Source organism: Triturus cristatus, chromosome 7 (assembly GCF_964204655.1).
Source record: "Triturus cristatus chromosome 7, aTriCri1.1, whole genome shotgun sequence".
Classification (NCBI taxonomy): domain Eukaryota; kingdom Metazoa; phylum Chordata; class Amphibia; order Caudata; family Salamandridae; genus Triturus; species Triturus cristatus.
Window position 1 is genome coordinate 40,061,840 of NC_140590.1, and position 24,157 is coordinate 40,085,996.

Genomic DNA, 24,157 nt, shown 5'->3' on the forward strand with positions numbered 1-24,157 from the left:
CTTCTTAGGAATCCTACCAAGCCACATGTGAGGGGGAGGTGGCACGCCCCTGTAGTCACACACTATAGGCGTTTGTCGTCAACACTGGAAAACCGTATTGAAGAGGCACATATTGATGAAGGGTACAAGAGAAATCAATCAATCAGGTGTTTGTGTAGCGCCGCTAGTCACCCGTGAGGGTCTCAAGGTGCTGAATGAAATAGGACACTGGTTAGAGTGCGATATCCTCTAAAGGTATCCCTCCGCCATGAAAGATCCCTGTAGGGCGGGGGCCGAACTCACTTCTTCAAGGGTAGCATGCTGCTTGTTACCTATTCAGACTGCCCGTTGTCACCAGGCTTGCCATGCCTGTGTTTTACGGAGGGCTGATCTGTAATGCCATACACAGGGCTCGAGTCGGGGGTACATGAGGGTGGACGGCATCCACCCACTCTTTTCACAGAGTGGATGCCATCCACCCTGCCAAGAAGTTGAGCCCCACTCTAAAATATGCTGAACTCGTCCCGGTGTAAGTTTGAGACACCAGGATTCATTCAGCAGCGCTTGGTGAAGGCGGCGAGGGGGCTTTTGTTATTTGAGACTTCAGCTGGGCCATAACAAAGGCCGAACTTAAGGGCCCATCTTTTGTCCGAGTATCTAGGGTGGGGGCTGCCTGTAGACTCGCACCTAGATGTAAATGCAGAGGAAGGGAAACAAGAGAGGCACGATTTTGACTTTGTTCGGACCCCCATATATAGTAGATATTCATGCACTGCAAGAATGTCAGATGCACTACTGAGTCCCAGGGCAAAATAACAATTTAAATACCAGTATGTTTTATTTTTTTACAGTGCTAGACATCCTAATGTAGGGTGCCAGATCACTTTACAGCATCATACATATTATATTGTCAATAAATCACACAAGTTTGTAAATCATTGTACAGGATGTGATACATAAGACAGTGAGGGTCACTGGGTGTAGGAGTCACATATCATCCTTCATAGCTCACTGCTATACTAGTAGGATTACAATGCAACTGCGTGTAACAAAAGGATCTCTGTGTTCAAAGCAGTAACCAACTTACCTATGTACATAAAATAAAATCTGCCATCTGCATGTTACATGATGTGCTTTGCAGGAGGCGCATTAACCCTGTATGCTACTTTAAGTCAAAACTAGTAGTAGACAAACCGATCTTTCCATCAAACGTGTTAACCGCCAGGCAGCTAAACCAATCACATCTACATGGAAATGTGCTGCACATGGAATATTATGCCTGGTGGAATAGGCTGGCAGCAGAGTTAGTTTGTCAATCCTTGGGTGAAGGAACCTGTCACTTCCTGTGATGTCACTTCCTGTGATGTTACTTCTTGCAATGCCACGCTCCATGATGTCACTTCCTGTGATACCATCTAACTTGGAGAGTCCCCCCACTTCTTTTTAGGTCTCGCTGAGACAGCGCAAGCTGTCTCTTTGAGACATTTTGTAAGTGGGCTTTCAAAAGTGCTACCCACATGGTTTTGCTGGCCTAGGGCTTGAGTGCACGATGGCGTGCACGTGCACAGCTGCTCCCCTGCTCCTTGCATTCCCCCCTCCCTTCTCACCCAGCCCTTTGATGCTCTGCTCGATTACTTTCACTTTAACCGCTTTGACCCTTGCATTCCCCCCTCCCTTCTCACCCAGCCCTTTGATGCTCTGCTCGATTACTTTCACTTTAGCCGCTTTGACCCTTGCATTCCCCCCTCCCTTCTCACCCAGCCCTTTGATGCTCTGCTCGATTACTTTCACTTTCGCCACTTTGATGTTTGATCGCAAACGCGATCACTTCCGCTTGGCATAACCTGTACTTGTTCTCTTTGTCCTCACATATGCTCTTCCCTCTGTTTTTCTCTCTGGTCTCACATGTGCTATTCCCTCTGTATTTTCACTCTGCCCTCACATGTGCTTTTCCCTCTCCATTTTTCTCTTTCCTCACACATACTATTCCCTCTGTATTTGTCTCTCTTCCGTCACATGTACTCTTCCCTCTGCATTTTTTCTCTATGCTCTCGCATGTGCTCTTCGCTCTGTATTTTTTTCTCTGCCCTCGCATGTGTTCTTCTCTCTATTTTTCTCTCTGCTCTCACATGCTCTCTTCACTCTGTTTTTATCTCCGGTCTAACATGCACCCTACCCTCTGTATTTTTCGCTTTGCTCTCACATGAGCTCTTCCCTCTCTTTTTCTCTCTGCCCTCACATACTCTTCCCTGTATGTTTTCCTCTTTGCCCTCAAGTGCACTCTTCCCTCTGATCACATGCATACACAACTATGCACACATACAAACACACACATGCATTTACACACACATATGAACATATACAAACACACACAGACATGCATAAACATATGCATATACATGCACACCAACACACCAACCCCACATACACATATAAACAAGCACGCACACCAACATACTCAAACACATATACATACACACAAACATGCATACACAGACCTAGGTATACACACAAACATATGTGTACACATCCATGAAGACAAATGAACACAATGACACATCCATACTTGCACACCAACACACACATGCATTCACAAACATATACACATACAAACACACACACATGCATACACACACAGATATATACATATAGACACACACACTATGCACACACACGCATCTCCCGTACTGTCTCAGGGGAAGAGTCGGTGTCAGCTGTCTCCTAGAGGGAGATCTCGCATGAGACAGTAAGACTCAGAGACGTGGGGCGAGACAGACATGCCTCCCTTTAATTGTGTTGTTGCAAGATGGTGACTATCTTCTGCCACTGGTGCATTCAGATAAGCGGCAGGAAGTTCGTCCGACACATGCACTGGTTTCAATTTCGAGAAAGTGGGGTGAACGTTTCACAGATCGGGAGTGTGTGTCAACACGTGTTTCTCCTTCATGGCAAGGCCAATCAGTATGTTTTGTTTAACAGTGTGGTCATGAATCCTTTAATTGCATAAGTGAGCGGGTATGGATGTAAACAAAAATTTAACACTCATACCACATTTTCTGTCACTCTTGTGAACAGGTTTGCTGTGAATGTATGAATGAGAATGGCGTTTTAGAATACGTTGCATGGAAAAGGGTCAACATGGTGTATACGTGTTTTTTGGTGTTTTTTAATTTTTTTTTAATTTATTTTTTATTGCATGGTTAACGTCATGATATACCGGATTCGGATGCTTCATTGCAGATCAGTTGTTTGGCCCGTGGTTATTTACGAGTTTGGAAAATACTTTTGTATTGTTTCGATTCTTTTTGTCTCTGCCCTATCTCTTGGCTGCGTCCTTACTCTCTCCCATCTTCTCTCTCCACCTCTTTGCTACATGTTCTCTCGTAATGTTTTCATTTTCCCCAACTCTCCTCTTTACTCTCTCTAATTCTTTTTTTGCTCCTTTTCTGTCTGTCCCTTCTCTCCTCTTTCTCTCCCCACCTGTCCCTTCTCTAACCCCACTCCTCTTCCTCTGCCCACCCCCCCATCCCTCTCTCTCGCAGTACTGCAGCATAGGCAGCACCAGGTCTCTGATGCCTTCTCAGTGTTGGCCCTGGGGGTGGAGGAGGTAAGTCAGCCCCCCAAGTGAATCCCATTATCAACAGATGGTGAACCTCTATTTACCAACAAGTACGGAGCGGTCTCGGGTGACGGCTGATGCGAACAGTGATCTGCTCTCGGCCCTGGCAGGGCCTGTGGGGTGGGGGCATTACCTTACACTAGGAGAGGAAGTAAAAGTGATATCCTCCCCTCCCCCCACTCCACCACTGTCTCTCCTCACCCTCCACCTCTCCATCTCCTCCACTTCTGATTCCCTTCCACCTCGGTCTCTCCTCACCCTCCACCTCGGTCTCTCCTCACCCTCCACCTCGGTCTCTCCTCACCCTCCACCTCGGTCTCTCCTCACCCTCCACCTCGGTCTCTCCTCACCCTCCACCTCGGTCTCTCCTCACCCTCCGCCTCACCCTCCGCCTCACCCCCCACAGGTGTCTCCTCCTCACCCTCCACACGTCTCTCCTCACCCTCCACCTCACCCTCCACACGTGTCTCCTCCTCACCCTCCACCTCACCCTCCACACGTGTCTCCTCCTCAGGCTCCACACGTGTCTCCTCTCACCCTCCACACGTGTCTCCTCTCACCCTCCACACGTGTCTCCTCTCACCCTCCACGTGTCTCTCCTGCACGCCGCACACTGCTGCACGCCGCACACTGCTGCACGCCACACACTGTTGCACACTGCTGCATTACTCACTGCTGCATGCTGCACGACACTGCTGCACGCCGCACACTGCTGTACGCCGCTGCACGCCACAGTGCTGCATGCCTCACACTGCTACACGAAACACTGCTGCACGCCGCACGCTGCTGCACGCCGCACGCTGCTGCACGCCGCACGCTGCTGCACGCCGCACGCTGCTGCACGCTGCTGCACGCCGCACGCCGCTGCACGCCGCACGCCGCTGCACGCCGCATACTGCTGCACGCCGCACACTGCTGCACTCCACAAACTGCTTTTATGCGAGTTTATGCTACTGACATTGTAAATGACAATGCCTTTTATTTGTTTTAAAACCAAAACATAAATAAAAGGCATTGTAATTTTACAATGCCAATAGCTCAAACTCTTATAAATGCGAGACCTATTGCATTGCAAATGCTTGTTTTAGGACTTATGCCCCGGCCATACCTATATACGGTGGGCTGTGTCATGCACCCCCCAAGCGAAGACGAAGTAATGTCTATCTTATAAAGCGGGCTTATGGGAATTGGAGTCACGTCCCTGTCCGGGGCCTCATCGGATGGGGTTTCATTACAAGCGCAACTTTTAAGATCCATGTGGGCGATGCGAGTACAGAGTGGATAAATGCGCGAGGATACTCCAAGGAAAAATAATCTTGCTGTCAACAGTGCAACCTTAAAGACTAGTGCGGCTATTATTGATATCCAACGTGTAAAAACAAGAGGGTCATCCTGGGAAATGTAGGGGTAGATTTACAAGCATTTTGCACTGGTTTAGCGTCACAAAAGTGACGCTAACCAGCACAAAATGTTTTTTTCCTAATTTGCTGGAAAGTACCCTGAAAGTAGCGCAAAGCAGCGCAAAGCACTAAGGGGGCATTACATGGGTGGTACATGGGCGTTCCCATGCAACCACCCATGCTTTTTGATGCAAAACCCTAGCTACAAACAATACTAGAGAGGCTTTGGCGCCAAAAGTTAGTGCCATTTGAAAAGAGGCGCTAAGAGGAGAAATGTTTTTATTTCTCCTTTCTTTTCTGACTTTGCATGCGCGCTGCACTGTGCAGCACACAGACAAAGTATGAAACGCCTTGAAGTGTCTAGGCATAGTATTTTGTACAGGCAAGGTGCCCTTCTTGTACAAAGCCCATGGTAGACTCAGGCTAAGGTGTGTGCCTGGCGCACGGCAGCTGAAATTAGCACCGCGCTAGGGAGGTGGGACGACAGTGTCATATCTCTGCAAATATGGAGCTCTCCTGCTCCCTCCCTGTCACGCAACGCAGCGCAGCATTTTTGTCTGCTGTGTTCCGTGACACCTTTGAGAATCTGGGCCGAAGTCTCCTCCCTATACGGATTGTGATGGGACAGTAATATGATGTGGAAGCACCCTCCAAAAGTAGTAGGGCTACACTTACCACAATGGGCAGACAGAAGGATTCATGGGAAATGTAGTCCAGTGCTCACCCTAGGAGTGACAGGAGAATATTATGTTATCAATGGCCCCTCGCAAAATAGTGGGGCCCTAATGTTACCTCAATAGGTGAAAAATCATGAAAAGGGGACTACCAACATGGATATTCTAGAAAATCCTGTTTGTGTCTTGGTCTAAAAAGCCTTCTGCAGGTGTTCTGGTGCTGGGAAGGAAGAGCCCCCCAGAGTCATACATTTTCTAATTTCAGACACCCCCGGTCACATGTATACATGCATGTATCATATTTTCCTCAAGACTGGTCAGGTAGGCTGTGACGTCTAAGAACTGGTTATACTGGGACCCTCTAGCCGTAGCTCCTCAGACGACTGCGCTCCACTTCCCTCTCCCTTGCCCTCATGCCCCGCGTCCACTGAAGCAGGAGCAGTGGCCGCGCCCCCTCATCCCTGGCCACCAAGACCTGGAACGGCCCCCCCTCCACCTGCGGACCTCTCCCACCATGCAGCAATTCAGAAACGGTTTAAAGACCTGGCTGTTCAACTGACTTCACCCTGCAGCAGCAACCCCCGGCGCTTGGATACCCTCACCGGTGCTAAGCAGCGCTTTACAAATCCAAAATGATTGATTGATTGATTGATTAATTGATAGTCTTGGACTTATTTGGCATTAGAGCGGACACTCATTCGTTACACGATAAGCAGAAGACGCCGCCCTCCTGTATTTCATTTCTTTCAAAGAAGAAGCGTGAAATCAAACATGTAAAGGATTCAACTGGTTCCATGGGATTCCTTCATTGAGGCCTACTTTGTGGGTTTTTAGTTCGTAGAGTCAACGATGTTCCTTCTCCAGAAGCGTCCTGGTCCTATCATCACGATGTGTCACTTTTTGTTTTATGGTCCAGTGTATCTCACAATTCTTGTGTTCTTTGCCGGAGGGGTACTTGAGGGGGACAGCACACTCTCACCGATGTCTCATTTCACTTGGACCCTTCCTAAAGACATGGCTCTTCAAAATGGTTTCTCAGAGTTGACGGCGACAAACGCCTATGGTGTGTGACTGCAGGGCGTGCCACCCCCTCCTCCCATGTGGTTTGGTAGGATTCCTAGGAAGGGTAAGTCCATCATTTTCAGTAAGAACACACCCTTGCTTTTCTCAGAAAGGCCCCACCTCTCCCTGCTGTGCATGGTCTGTCTCTTTTTAAGTCTCGCCTGAGCCAGCGCATGCGCGGTCTGGCGAGACATTTAGTAGTTGCTTAGAAAGTGCTACCTTGCCGGCCACCAGCTTGCTATTACGCGCACAAGCGCGCACGACGTGCACAGCACTTTTTCCCGTTGCGCGCATGCACACAACTCGCGTCACCACTCGTGGGTTTTTTTTTATTTCATTTTTGCACATTACATTTTTAACCTTGATGAACGTTTTCTTTTGATAACGCTGCATTCACAACTACATTTCGCGTCTACTTCTGATACATTTACACTTCAAATAACGTCATCTACATTTAAAAGAATATTTTGGGATTAATACAAATGTAATGACATTAAACTAAAAGTTTGGTGGCCGTGCTACTGAAGGCTTCTCCACGTTAAACTCCTTTGTGTAATTTACATACAAATAAATGTGGTGTTTTACTACGGATCGCATTAAAAAAAGTAATATCGAGCAACAGCTCCTTCTAGTGGCCCTTAGCTGCATTAGCATTACAGACAAAGACCCCGATTCACAGAACTAATTTAAGACAAAATCCTAAACTTACTTCCATTTTGGTATTCACAGAAGGCACTTACTCATTCTGGTATTCACAGAAGGCACTTACTCATTTCGGTATTCACAGAAGTTAGGAGTCCTAACTTTAGGTCTTCTAAATGCCTTCTGTGAATACGAAAGTCTTAATGTTAGGATTTTTCTCTGTTTAGGAGTAGTAAAGTTAGGACTCCTAACTTTACTACTCCTAAACTGAGAAAAATCCTAACTTTAAAACTTTCGGTGTTCACAGAAGGCATTTAGGAGTCCTAAAGTTAGGAGTTCTAACTTTACTACTCCTAAACTGAGAAAAATCCTAATTTTAAGACTTTCGGTATTCACAGAAGGCATTTAGGAGTCCTAAAGTTAGGACTCCTAACTTCTGTGAATATCGAAATGAGTAAGTGCCTTCTGTGAATACCAAAATGGTAGTAAATTTAGGATTTTGTCTTAAGTTAGTTCTGTGAATCGGGTCCACTAATCCGTTTGTTGAGGTCTGCCGATGCTCGCAGCAGGAGTACTATTCAGATCTATTTACGCGTGAGATTCACGAGTTGGCATTTGCTGTTTCCATATCCCTGAAGTAACAGCACTGGGGAAATATCGTGGCTGAATAGTTCCATTAAAGTTACAAGAAAGGACCAATATTTTCCTGTCCAGCGTAAGTGTACACCTTTACTTATACCGGTCACTTCTAACTACTGGCTGCCATAGAGTTGCCATTAAGAGTACAAGACTGAGATACAATTATTTATTTTAAATCCACTTTTACTTTTTTCCCCATAGTTGCATTCAAACACTTCACCTGATATTTAGAGACACTCTAGATGTTTAAAACAAGCATTGGCAAAGCCAATAGGTCTCGCCTTTGGGACCAGCTGCATAACTAAATACTTATAAGGTCCCATAAGCGAGACCTATTGGCTATGCCAATGCTTGTTTAAGTCATGACATCAAGAAAGCACAAAGTGCGACACAAATAGCGTTCACAAAAATGTGTTTGCGTGGATTTAGCGCATTTGCATATTGGATGCAGGTCAGTCTCACTATAGCATTCGCTCAACGTGAGAAGTTTCGGGTGATGATCACCAATAACGAATGAACCGGGTAACACATGATTCTTTGCGTCCTGTGCGTTACTCTGCAGCTGATAAACAATTCTTATTTCTACTGCAGGAATCGAGGTTTCACAGCCACTAAAATGCGAGCAAACACTCACCTTGCACGCTAGTTAGCACTGCATGCTTTATCAAATGGAGTGATTGTGTATCCAGGGCAGTGTATGATTGAGGTCCTGATGAAAGCCCTGGACCCAAGTGGAGGGGCTGAAACATGTTGACAATTTATTAGGGTCCTATGACCCTTCTATCCTTGCCCCACTTTAGATTTTTTTAACCATACCAAAACAATCTCCAATAAAGAAAACCGAGGTTGGTTTGAGGTATTTTTATATTTTAGGTACCCCTGTCACGGAAAAATTCAAAGTGCTTCCTGGAATATGGCTGAGCCCATCCTGGTTTTTAGGGACCGGGATGAGAGCCGATGATGAAACATGCCACTGTTAGAGCGGGTGAGGGTCTAACATGAGGAAGGGAATCTCAGCCTTTTCATCACATCAGACAGGGGACGTCCTTGAAAAGGAAGGCTTAGTATGCAGGCTGTACCCGTTTGTTGTGAGTTCAGATATGATGGGCATAATTTTAAAGAGTTCCTATTAGTGAAGGGCCTCTTTTCAGTGCGTGACTTCGGAGAGAATGGGGCCTCCTGACCAGGTATAGTGAACACCTGGAGAATACAAGGGCTCATTGTGTGATCGTCGGCAGCCTGGACCCGCCCTTGGGGCAGGGGCTGCGCTCTGTGGTAAATCACCAGGCTGCGTGGGGTGAATTCCTGCGTGAGGGGCGTGGTGTATAAAAGGTCACCTCCGAGGGTTCACCTGCACAGTATCGAGGCAGCCACGGGGAGGAGCGGAGATACCCAGCGCCCCTCACAAGGGAGGAAGCAAACAGCGCCCTCTGCAGGAGAGAGAGGCCCCCGGACCCTGCACAGCTGATGAAAGAGCATCTCCCACGGGGGGGCTAAAACAGCGCCGTCCACAAGGAGGGGAGACAAACCCAGAGCAGGTACAGGGAGGGAATAACCGCAGCTTTCGAAGAAAGGGAAAACACTACACCCTGCACAGAGGAGACGAAACTACACCCTACATAGAGGGAAAACTACACCCTCCACAGAGGAGGCGAAACTACACCGTTGAGCGAGGAAACAAAACTACACCCTCCACAGAGAGAAACTTGTACCGTCCACAGAGGAGAGAAATATACACCGTCCACTGAGGAGCGAACATTGCACCGTCCACAGAGTACAGAAAACTACAAAGACGGGAAGGCACTCAGCTCCCGACAGACGACCAAGGTGGTAATATGCGGGCAGTGTGCACGTCGTGGGGCGACTTACCCCGCTTTTTTTTTACTCCTTTCTTCTCCTCTCCCAGTGTTTCTTCCTCTTCCCACTCTTTCTCTACTCGTCCCTCTTTCGTGTTAATGTTTTTAATTTATGGTGTTGCTTTACACATTCCTTAAGCCCTTGCTGCCTAAATCCGGATGGGATACCTCAGCCGGTTCAGCACTTGCTGCATACATCTCTCTGTTACATGTTCATCTTCAGGGCTTTAAGTGGAATGAGAAAACTGGGGGTCTCTCACAGGGGCGTGGCCCATGTAATATAGGGCGTGGCTTAAAAACACATAAACTAAAAATCTGTGCTTGGTATAGTGTGCTCTGCTACCTGACTGGTATTTCGCTGCTTCTGTCATTGCATCCCTATGCGATGTACCCTATCCGCTTCTTTTTGAAGTCATCGTGAAAACGGTGTGTGTTGCCTCACCCCAACACGATGGACATTCTCACGTCCATGCAGTTTCTTCCAGTGCTTTAAATGGAAAAAAATAAGTGCAGGTACTCATTAATATGAGCTAGAGGCGTGGTGAGTGGGCGGGGCTAGGGGCGGGGCTTATGGCGACATATAATGATACATAATGACTTCTATATCCCTGCAGCAACTATGAAAAACACATGAGAAATGTGTTTATGTAAACGAAACAGGTTAACTCATTACACAAAATGAAACCCAAATAGGATGACATGTCAACAGTTCCTCGTTTTGTAATATTTGCTGCTTCTTAATGCCATACTGTTATTTGTTGGTGTTTGGCACAATACTATATACACTTAAGCGTACACGCGCGCACACACACACATTCTACGCATTCCCTCTAAAATCTACTGAGTGACCTGATTCTCTCTCTTTTCTCTCACAGAAAAACAGGCACACACACAAGTCGAAAAGCGCACAGACATAAGCAAACACTCGCAAAAAGTCTCGGTGGGAACAAAACAATTTTAAACTCCTTACCTCCCATGATTTTCTACATTGCCGCAGTCCATGTGCTACCTCCATACCTGTGTTTGTACAAATTCACACAATAGTGTGAATGTGATTAACAGCACACCAGATTTATGACTTTACAGAAATGTGCCTTATGAAAGCCTGCGCACTTTGATTCCACAAACCTGCTGCAAAGCGGATCTAAAGGCATTGGGGAGCAGGCTGAGGCTTATGCGCCGGGTGTTCTCTATGATTAAAAAAGGAGTTATCACACCATTACATCTCTCACCCCTCCCTGTCACGCCTTATATTTCTTTAAATCATATTCTCCAAGAACCTTCTGATGATCTCCCACACTTTCACCTCCCTCCCTGGTTGCTGCGCTTCTTAACGAATACTCCGTTCAACTGCCCTCACACCCGATGGATCGCCAGACAGTAGTTTAAATACATTTTAAACAATTGCCAGGATCTTAAAGGAAACTGCTTTCATTGCATGTTTAGTTCCAGATAAAGTAATGCAAAGTACTGGCTCTGCAGCCTGAGTTTTGCTGCTAATAGCTCAGACTGTAAGACAGGCGTCCCTCTGTGTATGCTGAGCATATAGTGCTCAGAAATGAACTGATAAAGTCTACGCGCTTTAGGTGGTGATTAATGTGGGTTATAGTCACTTAAGCCAATTATCGACCTCGGAAAGATAAACAACTGACTGACAGTGAAGGGTCTGTCTAGACCCTGCACTGTTAGTCACAGCGTGACACACGGCAAGCCCTCTTAGACCCCTGCAGTCTCAGGCCATTCACATGGAAGCTGCTGGAATCTCCAGCAGCAACTCTGCCAGAGGCTTGGCGCGCTTACCAGCTCTAGAGGAGATAAACAACGGGAGCCTGCAGTGCTCTATTAGGGTACCGGTACTCTCCCTGGCTAATGAGAAGTGCCGGTACTGAGGGCCAGAAAATTCAGAAGTGCCGGTACTCAGTACCAGTGAGGACCGGCCAATTTAAAGCACTGGTTTCTTCTGAGTCCGTTCTATTCTTCCGCACTGATTGATGGTCACACATATTCACCTGTATGTCTCGGTCTGTTATTCCTCATTATTTGTTTTCAATGGTACCAGCAGGTGCGCGCGCAGCCTCGCTCGTTTCCGAGCCGCTTCAATGTTCGTTTCAGCATTTGCACACGCGGTTTCGGAGGGCGTTTTCTTTCTAGTTCAAGTAACTATTTTGCGTCTTCGTAAAAACCTCGGGGCGTATTTAGAAGCTCCTTGCGTTACTTTTCCCATGTTAAAAATGACGCATAAGTGGCGCAAGGGCCTTGTAAATCTGGCCCTTCATTTTTTATGTCATTAATCTGAGTATAATAATGCAAAGGCGCTCTGCGTTTATATTTATTCCCCAGTTATTTCACGATTTACACAAGTTAGTTCCCGGTTGCTGCATCTGAAATAAAAGTCTCTCTATCAGCATAGATTTTGGGGTGCCTATTTTCCATTGTCATGTTGATACCGGGAGGCAGCGGGCACACCTCCAGAGGGGCACTGGAACCCTGAGGATGAGGGCAAAAATGGAGAGCTCGATTGGGACCCGTCTAAGCACCTGCTTTTAAGGACTGCCGGGGCGAGCACCGGCAAGACCCGGCCCACTTAAAGCCATGTTCGTATTTATTTCCTTCTCCGAGGTCTGTAGAGGGGTTCGTTAGGGCCACAGTGTTGAAGAATGGGCAATGAGTTTGCCTTTCCGCGGCGCCCCTCTGGTAGTCAGCGCCCTGGGCGCGGGCCCAGCTCGCACATGCCAACGGCCGGCTCTGAATGTGACCGCTCTCTCTCTAGGTCCAGCCACTTCTGCCTCTTCCAGTACCTTGTCTGCCTCTGGGGTTGTCTGTGCTGAAACTCCCCTGTCACTTCCTCCATCCCGAGCTGGGCGTGATGTCTCAAAAGCAGTAAAATAAGAGTGCCTTTTTGAGGTCTGTGCCTGATTCTCCACTGTCTCTTCCTCACGCGCCTGGCGTGATGTCTCGGGAACAAAGGAGAGAGCTGCTGAGAATCTGCCTTACCCTCTCCTGTCTCTTCCTCACGCGCTGGGCGCGATGTCTCAAAAGCATTGTCCGCTTAGGTCAGTGCCTGACCTTATCCTGTCTCTTCCTCAAGCGTCCTATCTCAGAAGCAGTCAAAGGAGAGTGCCCGCTGAGTTCTGGGCTCGACCCTCTCTTGTCATTTCCTCATCTGGCAGGTGTGATGTCCCAGAGGCAATCAAACGAGAGTTTCCCCCGAGTTCTGGGCCTCACCACACACCTCACACACCAGGGATAATGTGTCAGAAGCCTGATCCTCGACTGTCTTTCTCATCTGCCAGCCAGGTGTGATGTCTCAGAAGCAGTCAATGGAGAGTGCCGCTGAGCAAAACACACAAGATAATGGACGGAATGTTGCACATTGGCAACACATTCACCCCCAGTCACAGATCTGGGTTTAATCCATCGTTATTTTGCTCACCACGCCACCCAGTTCAGACATGGCCATATGCAAATCAGTCTTGACCCTGTGCCTCATGGGAACAGTCCAGCCGGAACTGCCAAGCCATGTCTTCCCTGGACCAGAGTCCAGCATTCTAGGACCGGTTTCGGGGTTTCACCCCTCTTCAGCCAGGATAGCTTGACTCCAGTGGCGTAGTGCCGCTGAGGTCCGTGTCTGACCTTCGACTGTCACTTCCTCGCACGTCAGGCGTGATGTCTTCGGAGCAGTCACAGAGGTGTGCAGGGTGGGGTGAGCTCGGAGTGTGACCCTCTCCTGTCCGTCCGTCACGCGCCGGGCGTGATGTCTCAGGAGCAGTCACAGAGGTGTGCAGGGCGGGGTGAGCTTGGAGTGCTGTGTGATCCCCTCCTGTCGTCCCTCACGCGCCGGGCGTGATGTCTCAGGAGCAGTCAGAGGTGTGCAGGGCGGGGTGAGCTCGGGGTGTGATCCTCCCCTGTCCTCCCTCACGCGCCAGGCATGATGTCTCAGGAGCAGTCAGAGGTGTGCAGGGCGGGGTGAGCTCGGGGTGTGATCCTCCCCTGTCCTCCGTCACGCGCCAGGCATGATGTCTCGGGAGCAGTCACAGAGGTGTGCAGGGCGGGGTGAGCTCGGAGTGTGATCCTCTCCTGTCCTCCCTCACGCGCCGGGCGTGATGTCTCAGGAGCAGTCAGAGGTGTGCAGGGCGGGGTGAGCTCGGAGTGTGATCCTCTCCTGTCCTCCCTCACGCGCCGGGCGTGATGTCTCCGGAGCAGTCAGAGGTGTGCAGGGCGGGGTGAGCTCTGGGTGTGATCCTCTCCTGTCCGTCCCTCACGCGCCGGGCGTGATCTCTCAGGAGCAGTCACAGAGGTGTGCAGGGCGGGGTGAGCTCGGGGTGTGATCCTCCCCTGTCCTCCCTCACGCGCCGGGCGTGATCTCTCAGGAGCAGTCAGAGGTGTGCAGGGCGGGGTGAGCTCGGGGTGTGATCCTCCCCTGTCCTCCGTCACGCGCCAGGCATGATGTCTCGGGAGCAGTCACAGAGGTGTGCAGGGCGGGGTGAGCTCGGAGTGTGATCCTCTCCTGTCCTCCCTCACGCGCCGGGCGTGATGTCTCAGGAGCAGTCAGAGGTGTGCAGGGCGGGGTGAGCTCGGTGTGTGATCCTCTCCTGTCCCTCCCTCAGGCGCCGGGCGTGATTTCCCAGGAGCAGTCACAGAGGTGTGCAGGGCGGGGTGAGCTCGGGGTGTGATCCTCTCCTGTCCTCCCTCACGCGCCGGGCGTGATCTCTCAGGAGCAGTCACGAGGTGTGCAGGGCGGGGTGAGCTCGGAGTGTGATCCTCTCCTGTCCTCCCTCACGCGCCGGGCGTGATGTCTCCGGAGCAGTCAGAGGTGTGCAGGGCGGGGTGAGCTCTGGGTGTGATCCTCTCCTGTCCGTCCCTCACGCGCCGGGCGTGATCTCTCAGGAGCAGTCACAGAGGTGTGCAGGGCAGGGTGAGCTCTGGGTGTGATCCTCTCCTGTCCGTCCCTCACGCGCCAGGCGTGATGTCTCAGGAGCAGTCACAGAGGTGTGCAGGGCGGGGTGAGCTCGGAGTGTGATCCTCTCCTCTCCTCCCTCACGCGCCGGGCGTGATGTCTCAGGAGCAGTCAGAGGTGTGCAGGGTGGGGTGAGCTCGGGGTGTGATCCTCTCCTGTCCGTCCCTCACGCGCAGGGCGTGATGTCTCCGGAGCAGTCACTGAGGTGTGCAGGGCAGGGTGAGCTCAGAGTGTGATCCTCTCCTCCCTCACGCGCCGGGCGTGATGTCTCAGGAGCAGTCAGAGGTGTGCAGGGTGGGGTGAGCTCGGGGTGTGATCCTCTCCTGTCCGTCCCTCACGCGCCGGGCGTGATGTCTCGGGAGCAGTCACAGAGGTGTGCAGGGCGGGGTGAGCTCGGAGTGTGATCCTCTCCTGTCCTCCCTCACGCGCCAGGCGTGATGTCTCCGGAGCAGTCAGAGGAGTGCAGGGCGGGGTGAGCTCGGAGTGTGATCCTCTCCTGTCCGTCCCTCACGCGCCGGGCGTGATGTCTCCGGAGCAGTCACAGAGGTGTGCAGAGCAGGGTGAGCTCAGAGTGTGATCCTCTCCTGTCCTCCCTCACGCGCCGGGCGTGATGTCTCAGGAGCAGTCACAGAGGTGTGCAGGGTGGGGTGAGCTCGGGGTGTGATCCTCTCCTGTCCGTCCCTCACGCGCCGGGCGTGATCTCTCAGGAGCAGTCACAGAGGTGTGCAGGGCAGGGTGAGCTCTGGGTGTGATCCTCTCCTGTCCGTCCCTCACGCGCCAGGCGTGATGTCTCAGGAGCAGTCACAGAGGTGTGCAGGGCGGGGTGAGCTCTGAGTGTGATCCTCTCCTGTCGTCCCTCACGCGCCGGGCGTGATGTCTCCGGAGCAGTCACAGAGGTGTGCAGGGCGGGGTGAGCTCGGAGTGTGATCCTCTCCTGTCGTCCCTCACGCGCCGGGCGTGATGTCTCAGGAGCAGTCACAGAGGTGTGCAGGGCGGGGTGAGCTCGGAGTGTGATCCTCTCCTGTCGTCCCTCACGCGCCGGGCGTGATGTCTCAGGAGCAGTCACAGAGGTGTGCAGGGCGGGGTGAGCTCGGAGTGTGATCATCTCCTGTCCGTCCCTCACGCGCCGGGCGTGATCTCTCAGGAGCAGTCAAAGGAAATGTGCCTGACATCACTGCTAGGCCAGTGACAAGCGACTTCGTTTCAAGACAGGATGACTAGGAAAGGGTTGACCTGAAAGAAAGGGAAAACGAAAAGGGGAGAATAAACAAATATACTGCGTGGAGCTCCGGTGTCACCCCAGAAGAGTTACCGCTTCATTCGAGAAACAAGTGGTAATTATGTGCACCCCTGGTCCTGAATTGAACAAAATATTATCCTTGTGGGAACCCCCTAACTTTCCTTTAAAATGGTGGTCCCGTTCATTGCCCTGCCCACCCCCCACCCCTCCAGCACCGCCCATGAGGCCGTCACGTGCCGTACTGGTGAACGCTGCTACAAGTGCAAGCACCGAAAGCTCGAGCCCGGCGTCCGGCTCTGGCTCCTGGCTTCTGGCTCCTGGCTCTGGCTCGACTCCTGGCTCCTGACTCTGGCTCGGCTCCTGGTTCTGGCTCGGCTCTTGGTCTGCTAGAAACCTCGATCCCCGAGCTGTGGGCGCGTGACTGACCTCTCCAGCACGTGCAGTGAGAGGGCGAGGGGGCATTGCAGAGTAAGGAACAGTTGAAAGGAAGAGGGACATAGCAGGAGGAGATGTCCAGTGGTTTCAAACTGGTGGGTAGAGAGGGGTGGAGGGGGCGACTGAAGCCTGGCTCTACCCCGGCTCGAGGTCCTGTTGGAACCTCGAGCCCATAACGAGCTGAGCTTTCGTGGGGTGTCTGGGGCAGGGTGGGCCAGGCCCACCCAAGCATGACCTTTGACCCACCCAATCATGGCAGAAGAGGCCTTGCAGAAGGAACCTGTTAAGTGCTTTCTCCATCTCTAACGCTGTCATGTTTTTTTCACAGTCTTTAAAAATGACATTGGGTGCTGTGTTTTGGGGGTGGAGCTGGGCGAGTCAACACATTGGCAGGCAGAGCCCCAGAGCCAAGTTAAGGCTCTGGCTTGGCTCGTAGAGCCCATGCACGTGCCGAGCCCTGGAAACGTTTACTATGTAAAATATACAACACACATGTGTAACATGATAGGGTCCCTTAAAATTAAAAAAAATGTATTTCTTTAACACCTGGGAGCTTTGAAATGAGTGTCACAATATAGAAGTGCACTGGGAAGTACTTATTAAAAGTGATAGTTTTCAATTTAGAGTCACTTCTGCCCCTGACCTCACACTGGTGACAGCGCTATGAGTGAACCTACAGGAAAGACAGATGCCTGCTGGACCCTGGATGCGGCCCAGGTTATTATAAAGCGCCATTAGCCTATTGAAACACAATAGGTTTTTGTATGGTTGTTTTTCTGAATCATGCATTTGAACGTGCTTTCAAGCACAAATATTAAGAAAAAAGAGTTTGGGTGAAATAAAATATTGCCCAAGATCACACAATTTAAGTGGGAATCTGCAATTTATTCAGGTTTCATGTTTTCACTTTACAAATCAGCCACTAAATGGCTGTGTCTCTCCTTTTAATGTTAGTGGTTTGTTTGTCCTTCTTTGTGCAGTTTTCTACAGTTTTTACATGGTGCAAACTCGACCTAGAGGTATTGAAGCGCTTGAAGATTTGTCCAGAATCACAGGATGTTGAGCCAACGCCGAGACTCAAACCTGGCTTTTTCAGTTCCAAAGTTGGAAGCTCTCGCCCCAATGCCACATCCTGGCTAGATTGAGGGTGGCAGGCAGAAGGTACATGAAAGCTCGGCTCGTTATGGGCTCGAAGTTCCAACAGCACCTAGAGCTGAGCCAGAGCCAGGCTTCAGGCTTCAGGCACAGCACGGATCAAGATTTCAGTGGGTTCCCATTTCTAGTTGGGAGCGTGGGACAGAGGTTTACCTGCCAACGATGCAGCAGGTACAGTGACACCAGGGCCCAGGCCCGTGAGCAGCGTTCTGCACCTCCATTATGGTCCGTGTGGGGTTCTGAGTGTTTATGTATTTTGGCTTCTGTAAGATGGGGTATGCACAGGGTTGGATTGGGATCAAAAATCGGCCAGAGCACACCACAAAAAAAACAGGCCCACATTTGCGTATTGCCTTTCCGCAAAACACTTCTTCAGCGAAGTTTTATGAAAAGCAAGGGGGTGGGGGGGCCATGTTTTATTAACTTCCTTTAGATTTAAAAAAAATGTACAGATTAGTTCACACTGCTGAGCCACACATGAATGCAAGTGAGAGCCCTTCTGTTCAGGCCCCCATGGTGGGACCGCCATGAAAAGGCTGTAGGAAATGGACATCCTAATCCCATTGGCAGTGCCGGCGCAGGCACCGCCTCCCCTGTAGGGATTAGTGTCCGACCACTTCCCCAAATGTGCTGTTTGAGCCTGTTGGAGGTGGTAGTCTGTCCCCCTGCCCTCTGCGGTCCGACCTTCCGCATCCTAATGCGGCGGTCGGACCAATGGCCTGGATGTCAGTGGAACCACCACCGACAGTTTGTCGGTGGCAGTCCCACCAACATCAAAATGAGGCCAGGTGTTATCTCAAGTAGGATATTGTGTTGGGCTGAATTTGTTCTCACCGGTATGGCAGAGTTACAAACGTGAGCTTTTCATATTCTGATATCTTGTTACAGTGCATGGCACATTCCCAGATTATAGTCAGCGCCACTGAAATTATACAATTTTATGGCTGTGGCGTTTTCAGCAAAATTATGGATTTGCCGCCTTTGTTCTATGTAATCTATCATCTGCTACATAAACTGTAAATTAAAAAAATAATTAAAACTCAAAGCGATCAAAAGAAAAAAAAAATGATACAATACATGTAGCACAGTTGAAGACCCATCGCAAAGGTTGACTGTTCACCGTTCAGTTGCTTATTGGTATGTTTCGGTGTTAAACTTGTGCTAATGAGAAGCGACCTCGGCCCAGTCAGCGTTATCAAGTGTCACAAAATAGGTATCAAGGAAACCTATGGATTTCCTAAATAGGGACAAAATATAGAGTTTAGAAGCAGCGTCTCAAACAGACTTTGTTAATGAAATTTCTAAATTATTAATCTACCCTATATAATAAATCGCAGGTTGATGATCCTTCCTTGATTGATTCTTTTTCTTGATTGATTCTTTTTTTTTTTACATGTGATTTACCTAAAATTCCTCAGATAACCAAAGATAAATTAGATTTACCTATTACCGAGGAAGAAATTCAATTAGATATTAAATCCCTTAAATTAAATAAATCCCCAGGCCCTGATGGAATTCCAGCAGAATTTTATAAAGAATTTAATTTGCAACTTTTTCCCCATTTGTTTAAACTTTTTACCTTTTTTAGTAATTCAGGATCCACTTCAGGTTCTTTTCCTGAAGCTTTAATTGTAGTTATTCCTAAACCTAACAAAGACCCGTCACTTGTTTCAAACTATCGCCCTATTTCCATAATAAATCAGGATTGTAAACTTTATGCTAAAATATTTGCATCCAGACTGACCTCTGTATTGAATTCCCTTATCCATCCCGACCAATCTGGCTTTATGAAACATAGATACTCTGTCAACAACACGAGTCTCACGACATGCTACTGAACAGGTCGACTCTATCCTTACCGTCTGGAGTACTCGCATTGGATGCTGAAAAAGCTTTTGACAAAGTCCAACGGCAATTTCTATTTCATACTTTAACAGCATTTAATTTTGGTGATTTGTTTATTCGCATGTTTTCTGCTCTATACTCTACCCCTACCGCTCGTTTATTTATTAATGGGCACATTTCCAATCAATTTTTTTCTCTTTAGAGGTACTAGACAAGGTTGTCCACTATCCCGCTGCTATTTCTTCTTGTTATTGAATCTTTGCTTGTTTCCATTAGAAAATGTGGTGATATCACTAGTATTAATATTAATGAGGTCACCATTAAAACATTAGCATATGCAGATGATGCTTTTGTTTATTAGTAATCCTGAATCCTCATTTCCTCCGTTATTCAAAATTATCTCTTCATATTTCCTAATTTCAGGTTATACGTTAAACACCAATAAAACAGAATTTTTTCCTTTAAAATCCCCATTGTACCCCAGATGTTGCCCATAAAAGAAATAATTTGGCAAAGAGATAAGTTCAAGTAACTTGGCATTTTGTTCTCTTCGTCTATGAAAAAAACAATTACATTAAATTGTGAATCTATTTTAAATTATATTCAAGATATATTATCTAAATGGCCTTCACTTTACCTTTCATGGTGGGGGAGAATGGACTCCATAAAAATGACTAAAGCGCCTATTTAGTTTTATTTCCTAGCTATGATTCCTAGTCAATTTCCTTTGAAGTTTTATAAAATTGTTCATCAGCATCCTTCTAAGTTACTTTGGAATAATAAGTCCCCTCGTATTGGCTATAAAAAACAAAAAATGACAAAATGTAATGGAGGATTTGGTTTACCAGACTTTTTAAACTATCATAAAGCGTTTATCTTAAAACAAAATTCTCTTTGGCTTAATCATTCTCACCTTAATAATCCTCCTACTTGGCTACTTATAGAAAAAAGTTTGGTAACTCCGTTTCCATTGTTTACCTTTTTGACCATAACATTTTGAAATGCACAAAGTTAATATTAATCATTTAAACTCACTTTTTCATTCTACTATTTTCAGATACTGTAGATATGTCATTATGGTACAAATCCCTGTCTAAAACTTTCTCAAACTGTTACATTTTGGAATTCATGCAGGAAAAGGGGTGTATACAGACAGGGGGAACACCATGTGCCCCCTGCATGCACCCCATGCACAGACGCAACAGGGGGGCCTGTAGGGCTCCCTTAGTTTCCTAACTGGCACCCTTTTAATGGTGGGCTCACCGCGATAAAAAGGGTTACAGTCAGGAAACTCGTAATATGCTTGGCGGTGTGCAGCAGCACCACCAGCATATTACAGCCTCACACCTCTGCGAGGTTGCAGCGGTCCTGTGGCGGTCCCACCACCGTAGTTGTAATACGGCAGGAAGACCACCATCACCGGTTCGGCACCAGACTCGTATTTAGACCCGTAATCATCAAAATATACATAACATATAACACAATATAACATAAAACATTCATATATGTACATCTCATTTCTACAAAACGTAAAACGACAAAACAGTGAAAAACACTATCAAAAACACCACTAAGGGCCTGATTATAACTTTGGCGGTGCGGGCGGGGTCCGACCGCCGCCGTACCCTCAAATCAGGGGTCACACCACCCACCAGATTAGAAGTTTCCTCCTGTCTGGCGGGCTGGTTTTTGGCGGTGCCTTAGAAGAAAAACGCCCACCCAAATGAAACTAATAAAAAGACTATCTCCCCATATAAATCAATAGGAAATATGGTAACATGTGTAATGTGTTTAAAAAAAATGGAAGTACAGATTTTTCAAATGTTAAACTTGTCATAGAACAAAAGTTGTGAAATTTATAAAATTTGTAAAGTATAAATTAAATATTATTATAAAATGTATACAATTATTTATTATATACTAATAAAAAATGTTAAAATAATGTTAAACAAAATGAATGGAAAAAGTGTATAAATATAAAAAATGTAGTAAATTCTTTGTAATGTTTAACTATTCACACATTGTTGTAAAAAATGTTTACAAAATTGTAAAATATAAATTAAATAATATTACAAAATACATATAACCTCATGTAATCCTGAATTGCTTGGCAGTCACCATGTGTCCTTCAGTGGTCACAACAGTAAAAGGTTCAGCATTAGAGGGAGCATCAGATTTTCGTTTTCTCAGTTGTTGAGCCAGTACTCGATCTCCTCGCTTGAAAGTGAAATCTCTCGCATGGCGTCTTTTGTCAGCGTACATCTTCACTCTTTACTTATGACCAGCACCTGTTGCAGTCTATTATCTTCTGTTGGTCCATTGAGGCAACTTGGTCATTATGGCTCTCCCAAATATCAGGGTTGCAGTATACCTTTCAAAAGGGGCTCCCTGTGCAATCCAGGGAAATGCGCTGCATCATGGTGAATGCACTGCCCCCAGGGCAGCCACAAACTTGTGCTGCCCTGAATGCAGCGCATTCATGTGAAAAACAGAGCGGCTACTTTGAGGGCACTCCATATTTCACAGTGCAGGCGGCAACCCGCCTGCACGTTTGAAGGGAATTGGAGATCCCCTTGCAGGTGGGTGTAGTCAGTTACTGCACTGACTGCAATGGGATGTCTGGGGGGGTCCTTCGGACCCCCTTTACCCCTGCCAGAGAGCTGCAATTAGGGGGTTCGCACTGACAGTGTGCCACCTTTAAGATGGCGCACGCTGACTGCACCTCCTGAGAACTTCTTTGCTCTGCGCCCGTGTCTGTAATGTGACGCAGCCGCAGAGGCAAAGGGAGTCCCTCATTTGCAGGGGGCCACGCCCCCATGCAAATGAGGGAACACCCTCTTAAGGACACACTGGTGCTGGATGTGCGCCAGCACATTCAGTATTACAGAAGAAGAGGCACAAGCATCTGTTGCCCCTTCTGTAACACCAAAATGCCCCTGGGGCGTGGAGAGCAGGTGCAAGTGCCCGTTGTGTGCCCAGGGCACATCCATAATACGGCCCCAGGTATCCTGTGCCTGCATACAAAGCTTTTCTTTTTCAACTACGTCCCTTGTCTGATGTCACCGAAAAGGAAGAGATTCCTTTTCTTATGTTCGACCCTCACTCACTCTAGCAGTGGCATGCTGCATCAGGTCTCACCCTGGTCCCTAAAAACCATAATGGGCTGGACCATATTGCAGGGAGCACTTTCAATATTCCTGTGATCGGGGAACCTAAAAATATAAAATACGTGATTCCAACCTCAGTTTCCTTTATTGGAGATTGTTTGGATATGGTTAAAAAAATATCAATTGGGGCTAAGGATAGTAGGGGCCTAGGACCCTCATAAATCGTCGACATGTTTCAGCCCCTACACTCAGGCCACTTGGATCCAGGGCTTTCATCCGGACTTCAATCATACACTGCCCCAGATACACAAACACTCCATTTGAGAAAGTATGATGCACTAACTAACGTGGAAGGTGAGTATTTACTCTCCTTTCAATGGCTGTGAAACCTTGATTCCTACAGTAGAAAGAACAATCATTTGTCAGCTGCAGGGTAAAAACAGGAAAACAAACAATCATATGTTTCCAGGTTCATTCAATATTGGTAGAAACAAACAATGTGGAATGATGCACCCAACCATTAAAGAATCCATAATTCTGAATATCTTGACATATTAATTTATTGAGTTCCTTTATTTCGTTTCATCAGAACAGCCGGACAGCAGCCAACGCATTTCGTTCAAATAATTTGAACTTCCTCAGGGCTCTTTATAATATAATGTGAGTATCTTCACACAATAATCCAATCCAACGCTTCAATTATCACATAAGTCATGGTCAAATTGGAAAGTCTTCCAAAATTCCAAAGGAGGGGATTCCACCCCATTGTTGACACCCAGATCAGTGTCAATCGTCACCAATATAGTGTCTAGTTGCACGCATGGTAAAGATCTTGAGGAAGCCTGAGGAAGATCAAATCTTTTGGACGAAACGCGTTGGCTGTTGTCTGGCTGTTCTGATGAAACGAAATAAAGGAACTCAATCAAATAAAAATTTAAGATACTCGGAATTATGGATTCTTTAACGGTTGGGTGCGCCATTCCACATTGTTTGTTTCTAGGTGCTTTCTGCTGAGGCAGCAGTACCAATTGTTGGCCAGTACTGAGGAAGGAGTGCACCGAATTCTTACTTACGGAACAGTGTGGGACGTGCGGGTTCTGAATGTCTGCTGTTGTTCTTAGTCTCTTCATTTCATATTGGTGATAACATAGGTGATCATCACCTGAAACCTCTCACGCTGTGCGAATGCTATCGTGAGACTAACAAACATGCAACTATGCAACCATGCTGAATCCACAGACACAAATTTTTTGTGAACGCTTTTTTTGGCACGCTTTGTGCTTTCTTGATGTCACGCCTCAAAAAAGAGCCAGCATACCATGCACAACAGGAAGAGGTGGGTCCGCTTTGTTAAAAGCATCTGTGCCTTCTCATTCAAAATGATAGACTTACCCTACTTAGGAATCCTACCAAGCCACATGGGAGGGGGAGGTGGCACGCCCCTGTAGTCACACACTGTAGGCGTTTGTCGTCAACACTGGAAAACCGTATCGAAGAGGCACATATTGATGAAGGGTACAAGAGAAATCAATCAATCAATCAGGTGT

The 24,157-nt window shown here is 47.8% G+C and overlaps 1 protein-coding gene across 2 annotated transcripts in view; it reads left to right on the plus strand.

The window, feature by feature from the left end:
• LOC146808757 (cornifelin homolog A-like) overlaps positions 1-24,157 on the plus strand; it is a 99,996-nt gene that overhangs the window by 13,431 nt on the left and 62,408 nt on the right. The window contains exon 1 of one of the 2 annotated variants that reach the window (XM_085615570.1): positions 9,369-9,842. The exons of the other annotated variant lie outside the window; for it this stretch is intronic. The gene's annotated coding sequence lies outside the window, so the exon portion shown is untranslated. Of the gene's footprint in view, positions 1-9,368; positions 9,843-24,157 lie in introns of those variants that run through there. 2 annotated transcript variants of the gene reach the window in all.